Source organism: Ornithorhynchus anatinus, chromosome 4 (assembly GCF_004115215.2).
Source record: "Ornithorhynchus anatinus isolate Pmale09 chromosome 4, mOrnAna1.pri.v4, whole genome shotgun sequence".
In the NCBI taxonomy this organism is placed as follows: domain Eukaryota; kingdom Metazoa; phylum Chordata; class Mammalia; order Monotremata; family Ornithorhynchidae; genus Ornithorhynchus; species Ornithorhynchus anatinus.
Genome location: NC_041731.1, coordinates 21,303,478 through 21,310,496, shown reverse-complemented (window position 1 = coordinate 21,310,496; position 7,019 = coordinate 21,303,478). Strand labels below are relative to the sequence as shown.

At 47.6% G+C, this 7,019-nt stretch overlaps 1 long non-coding RNA gene across 1 annotated transcript; it reads right to left on the bottom strand.

Moving 5' to 3' along the window:
• Nucleotides 1-834: 834 nt before the first annotated feature.
• Nucleotides 835-7,019, bottom strand: LOC114811018. The gene is made up of 2 exons (XR_003758698.1): nucleotides 6,616-7,019; nucleotides 835-3,275 (listed from the first exon to the last, which is right to left on the bottom strand). It is a non-coding gene; the product is annotated as an uncharacterized LOC114811018 (long non-coding RNA).

Here is a 7,019-nt window from a genome sequence, read left to right as displayed (position 1 = left end):
ACTCCACCAAAATGCCCTCTCAAAGGTCACCAATGACCTCCTTCTTGCCATATCCAGTGGCTCTTACTCTATCCTAATCCTCCTCAACCTCTCAGCTGCCTTTGACACTGTCAACCATCCCTTCTCCTCAACACATTATCCAACCTTGGCTTCACGGACTCCGTCCTCTCCTGCTTCTCCTCTTATCTCTCTGGCCATTCATTCTCGGTCTCCTTCGCTGGCTCCTCCTCCCCCTCCCATCCCCTAAATGTAGGGTTTCCTCAAGGATCAGTTCTTGGTCCCCTTCTGTTCTCCATCTAGGCTCATTCCCATGGTGAACTCATTCGCTCCCACGGCTTCAAATATCGTCTCTACACAGATGACACCCAAATCTACATCTCCTTCCCTTTTCTCTCTCCCTCCCTCCAGGCTCGTATCTCCTTCTGTCTTTAGGACGTCTCCATCTGAATGTCTGCCCACCACTGAAAACTCAACATGTCCAAGACTGAGCTCCTTTTCTTCCCTCCCAAACCCTGTCCTCTCCCTGACTTTCCCGTCACTGTGGACAGCACTACCATCCTTCCCGTCTCACAAACCCACAACCCTGGTGTCATCCTTGACTCCCAAATGAATTATCCTCCTTTCTGATCTCCCATCCTCCTCTCTCTCCCCACTTCAGTCTATACTTCACTCCGCTGCCCAGATTATCTTTCTATAGAAACACTCCGGGCATGTCACTCCCCTCCTCAAAAACTTCCAGGGGTTGCCTATCAACTTTCACATGAATCAAAAACTCCCTATTGGCTTTGTGTGGGATACCAAGACCCTTATTCAAAATAAATGCTCGGAGTCATCTCAAGGTAACAATCAAAATAGTTTTATTATGGTTCTTGCAAGAAGCGGGGACAGTCCCGGCTCCAAAGAATCGGAACAAGGAGTGCCCGTTTTACAGAAGCAGAGCAGCTAGTTAAATAGAGAAAAGACAAAGAGCCCCCCCATCTCCTGTTGGTTTTTGTTTTCATTGGTCGGGCGGAATTCCTTTCCTTATTAGGGAATTTTTGCCTAGCTTGTGTTTCCAATGGTCAGGTGGTCTCGGGGGGGGGGGATGTAACCTTAGTCTAGTATTTCACCATTTTCAGCTAACTGAGGATACCTCAACTCTATGGTCAGCCATTATATCCCACTCAATCCCTCCTCTTATATTTGGAAATCCTTGAGGGTTCCTCAAGTTACTTGTGTTCAAATTTTCTCAAAGCCACCGAGCACTGGACGTCGACATCATCCCTGTCAGGGTCAACCCGTTCTATTGGGAGCCATCCCTGGCTTTTCATGATCATCATTTGAACATTTCCTTCTGTCTTGACCATTCTGGATAAGGAACTTTGTACGATCCCTGTAATCAGCAAATGGGTAGGAGGACAATTTCACTGAGAGCAATCAGGCCAACCCATAGAACCTACTTCCACCAACTACCTCCGAACCATGCCTACCATGAACTATTATAGGGGGAGCTCCATGTTTGAACAGGGACGTAAGCTAGCTTCCTGATGTCTTGTGTTATCTCTTTGACTAGTCTCCATTATCGTCGATTTTCATGCAACAATTGGTAAGGTTGAGTTTCCCACAGATTCCTCCTACTTCCACTAATCTATGTTATATTTCTGCTTCCCATGTCTGGGTCGCTTGGTCTGCTAACAGGTCCAATGCCTTAGCAGTTTGGTTGGTGATGACTTCCACAACGGCTTGTAGCCTAATTAACCTGTTCAGCATGTAGATGGGAGTTCTATATCTCCATCTTCCACCTTGAGCCCAGGTGGCAGGCCCATATTCTTTAATTATTCTTTCAGGGGGCCACTCCTTTCCCTGCCCATTAGCGTTTCCAGCTTGGGTAAGGGAGGTGTCTATACTTCTTGTCAGCCTCCCCATTTCTTCATATAATGGAATGGCCAGATGCTTTCCAGCTTGTTCTGGTAGGAAGGAGAATTTGGGCCGAATTAATCCTATATAACAAACCCCAGTCCAATTTAGAGGAAGATGGGTGTATGCTGTCTTTCCACAAATCCAATAGTGTCCCTTTAGGGCCGGCTGTTTTTCCTTAAATATACGAGTTCAATTTTCGCTGTCTCGTATATTAGGATAATATTGCTGATCCACTAGCCCCAAGGGTCCCGCTCCGTAGTTGTGATCGTACTGCTACTTCCAAAGTTTTTGTTTGCCCTTCCACTCACACTGTCCTACACAACTTGCCCCTGTTTTGTTTTGAAGACTCCAAAACTGAGTTAGTCCCCCTCTCCACGTCTGATTTTGCCACTTCCATTCATAATGGACCCTTGTCCAATCACCAGTTTGATTTGCTGCCTTCACTTGGCATGATCTAAGTTCCCTTTGCACATGCCCCTAATTGTGCCCCCTTCTCCTAACTTATAGTGGCATGAGGAACTATTAGCCAACTCATCTGGGGCGTTAGGAGGGTGATCGAGGCATGACACCCAGGTTCCGTTAGAGCACTTGACATGGGTCTGATTCCATTGATCCTTATACAGTGAACAGTTGATGGTTTTGAGAATGGTCCTCCTTGTATAAGTGTAATCACAGTAGCTAACGTCCATCCCTCTCCCTATTCCAGTCTGATTTAGGCAATATTTACTCTCCGGGGCTGCCGCTAAGGCCCATTCATGTTCCTCCTCTGCTTTCCAGAACCCTGTCCCATTATGTGTTTGTGACCGATTACTCAGAATCCAAGCGGGGCTGAGGGGAACAGATACCCAAGGCCATTGGGTTGAGCCTTGTGGCCCACCACAGATCCAGCAGTTAGATTAAATGTTACAGCAACTGTCTGGATTAATTGCTGGAACCGGTTTTCTCCAGTGGGAGAGGGATTGATGGGCAAGGCTGAGCAAACGCTGGAGGCCAACAGCAGCAACCCCAATACCGGAGTTGGTCCTTTCGATCCTCCCAGCAGGCCCATCTTAAGGCCCCCTAGGTCGCCTTAGTCGACCCCAAGGAGTGACACCATTATTGCAGCCGGGGATGGATGGATTGGATGTGGGGGCCTCTAGCAATACATGCAATTACACTACTTACAAAAGAGTGACTATGGTATTATGATGGAGAGAGAAATACCGAAGATCCTTCACCTCCTAAGCAGAGGTGAGGAATTGTCCATCGGGGAGATCTTAAGTTCTCCTGAGGTGCAGTCTTAGTTCGTTGTCCAGATCTGGAACTGCGGTCCAGGCCTCCGAAGCGTCCACAGGTCCCTTGGTGCAAGTGCGATGGGTCTACCCCCGCTCCTGAGTCTGGAAGGCAGTGGCAGATATCAGAAGGATCTGGAAGGGTCCCTCCTAACTGGGTGTCAGCTTCTCCTTCCAAGTCTTTATCAGGACCCAATCTCCGGGTTGGTACTTATGAATCGGGAATCCGAGGGGAGGGGTCTGAGCAATAAGTCCTTTAATTTTCAACTCTTTCAAATATTTAGTCAAAGCTAACACATATTTTCTAATAAATCTATCCTTAGTCTCCCAAACTGGGTCCACTTTCCCCTCCTTGACTCCTGGGTAGGGATGCCCAAACATCAGTTCATATGGTGACAACCCAATGTCCCTCCTCGGCTTGGTTCTTATTCTTAGCAAGGCCAGAGGCAAGCATTTTGTCCAGGGCAGCTGAGTCTCAATGGCCAATTTGGTCAGTTGCCTTTTTATCTCCTAGTTCATCCATTCCACTTTACCTGAAGACAGGGGATGCCAAGGAGTATGGTATCCCGAAGAAATTTCTAGAGCTTGGGACAGGGATTGGAGGATTTTCGCTGCGAAGTGTGTTCCCTGATCTGAGTCTATCCGTTCTACCAGCCCATACCGAGGAATTATTTGTTCTAGGAGTACTTTGCTGACCAGTGGGGCCATAGCTCAGGGCAACGGAAAGGCCTCAACCCATGAAGTCAAGTGGTCCACTACGACCAAGAGGTATTTGAGACGTCCTACTGGTGGGAGTGCAGTAAAGTCTATCTGGACATTCTGGAAAGGCTGGTAACCCGGGGGTCGGCCTCCTGGCCTGACTCAGCGTAGGGCAGACTTATTCGTCCTTCGACAAATTAGGCAACCCTCCACCAGTTGTCTGGCCAGGGTGTGCAGTCCAGGTGACACGCACCTAATCAGTACTGCATCACATAGATTCTGAGCATCCCCATGACTACCTTGATGTAGATATTGCAGCACACGTCTCATTCCTGCCTTGGTTAGTACCTCTTGACCATCCGGGAGAAACCAATGACCATCTTCCCTTCTTTGGGCACCCAGCTGGGTAGCTTTCTGTTGTTCCTCAGGAGTAAAGGATGGAGAAGGGAGACTAGAGGATAAGGTGGGGATCAACACCATTATTGTCTCGACTTGCCTCAGTTCCCTTTCCCCTGCCCTTCTAGCCTCCTCATCAGCCATTCGGTTGCCTCGGGCCTTGAAGGAAGACCCAGCCTGGTGTCCCTTTACATGAGCCACTGAAATGACTTCGGGCAATAGTAAGTTACTTAGAACTTCTGTTACTAAAGTCCCATGAGCTAAATCTTTACCCTGGCTATTAACCAGTCCTCTTTCCTCCTATATCTTCCCATACAGCTTTTGTACAACTACAAGGTACTGCAGGTTAAGATACTCATCTTTGCCTTTCAAGAATTATCCAGCTTTGCATTTCAATAATTTTTCTAACACCACCACATGAACTTCGTTTAAACTAAACGCTCTGTGGTAAGACTATACATTTCAAACTTACAGTGATGCTTAATGCAAATGCAGTTTCTCCTTGTGAATATTCCACTAAAGACAGTACCCAACCTCTTCCTGAATAAACAGGCTTGTCAAAGCTCAGGAAGTGAACATTTTGCTATACAAACAACTTGAAGAAACTGCACCTGCACCTTAAAAAAAGTATACAATTTCAATCAACTCCTGTACTTCCAAAGGTTATAAAGTTGGGAACATTTACATTCAATTAGTTTGGTTCAAAGAGGAAGGTCAAATGATAAGATTCTGCAATTCCAATTTCACCCCATTGTTTTCCTAGATTGGCTTATCAGACCTATGTACATTTAAAAATCCCATAATTACTCTCCTCATCTCTCCTCACATAGACTTTGGTGGCTTCATCTAACAAATCTCTTATTTCCTTCCAGTTCCACCCCTCTATCTTTTGAATCTTTCTGGCAATAACCGGCCAGGCTTAGTTACAAAATGTAACTTTAGGCTAGGGATTAACTCATCACTTTCTGAGTCTATCCCCGAGTATTTGCGGACCCCTTCTCTTAGCCGCCCCAAAAACACGGCAGGTGACTCGTCCTTTCCTTGTGTGATCTCAAAGGCTCTCTTTATATTTTGGGGTCTGGGAACAGCGTTCCTAATTCCCGCTATCATCAAATCTCTCAGATCCTGTATCAGCCTTCTGTGGACGGGGTCATTATTATTCCACCCCCATTCTGTCATAGCTGCTGCTCTAATTTGGGTTCTCTCACCTGGTTAAATAACATACTAAGGATGTGCATTAACTCGCCCCACGGGTACAAACTTTGGCCAAGGAAGTGATCCAATTGTTCTGCTACTCCCGTGGGATCCTCTTAGAGGGATTTTAAATCCTACTTGAAATTCCTTACTTCCATACCATTCACAGGGGCCCCTACATAACCGATATGCCCAGTTGCAGTGGGCACTTCCCGGAGGGGGCTACATTTTGGCCCCAGGGGAGACAGGGTCAGGGAGCGGAAAGTTCTCGAGATCCCTTCTCAATTGTCTCAATTCCTTGCTCAAAATTCCAGCGGGCGCATCCCCAGTTACTTCGAGATTAATGGGGGGGAGGGGCACTCCCGGAATCGAGAGAGACGGTCAGCGCCCGTGAAACAGGTCGCGACTGTTGGGGAGGGGAGGGATGTAGGGAGGAGGTAGGACGAGGTGGGGGTCCCACGGATGCGGGGGCTTATCTCTCTCCTCGTCTTTTCTTAACGCCCCGATTTCCTTACTCTTTGAGGGTTTTGTCACTGCAAAGAAAAGGTTAATCTCCGGTAGCCAGAAACAGGCATACATGCTTTCTTCAGGACTGGGCGGTTTTTTGTCATTCACATAAAGAACCAGTTTCTGGCACGCCCAGTCCTCGGAGGAGCCATACCTTGGCCGGGTTATTCCTCCTCCTAAATCTTCCTCCCCCCAAACAAAGCAACAATATTTTATCATTTTTTAAATCTTTCTCGCTCTATTTATTTATCTTTCCCTACATATTTTGGTAAATAATTCCAATTCTGTAACCGGTTACCTAAAGGACTATCTTTGGGGATATTCAGGACATCTACATCCTTCTTGGAGGCTTGCGATTTCGTTCTTTTCCCATGTAAGATCCCTGGATCCCAGAAGAGAGTACTTGCTCTCCCCCCTTCTGTCCCTGGATCCCAGAAGGGGGTACTTGCTCTCCCCCCTTCTGTCCCTAGATCCCGGAAGAGGGTACTTACTCTCCCCCCTTCTACTAGGGTGGTGAGGGTCGCCCACTCACCGTCAGTCACCCGGCAGCCTACTCTGAGGTGTCTTCTCCCAGAAAAAGGGATACTTGCTCTCCCCACCTTCCCAGATGAAAGAGCGCTTACCTTTGGGTTATACGCACATAAATTACCTGATTGTTCTCCCGTCTGCCGGCCGGTCTTCTCTCAATTCGCTGCCTCCATGCTTTTGATTGCTACCGAGTTCCTCCGCTTCGGGTTACTTTCTCGAAGAGAGGGGAGGTCCCCGACCGCTCCTTCTCAAAGTCTCGCAGGAGTAAAATTCCCGGGAGGCGCCTGCCTCTGAGCGGGGGTCCAGACCGTTCTCCCAAAGAGAAATCAATCCCGGACGAGCCCCCAGAACTGTGTGGGATACCAAGACCCTTACTCAAAATAAATGCTTGGAGTCGTCTCAAGGTAACAATCAAAATAGTTTTATTACGGTTCTTGCAAGAAGCGGGGACAGTCCTGGCTCCAAAGAATCGGAACAAGGAGTGCCCATTTTACAGAAGCAGAGCAGCTAGTTAAATAGAGAAAA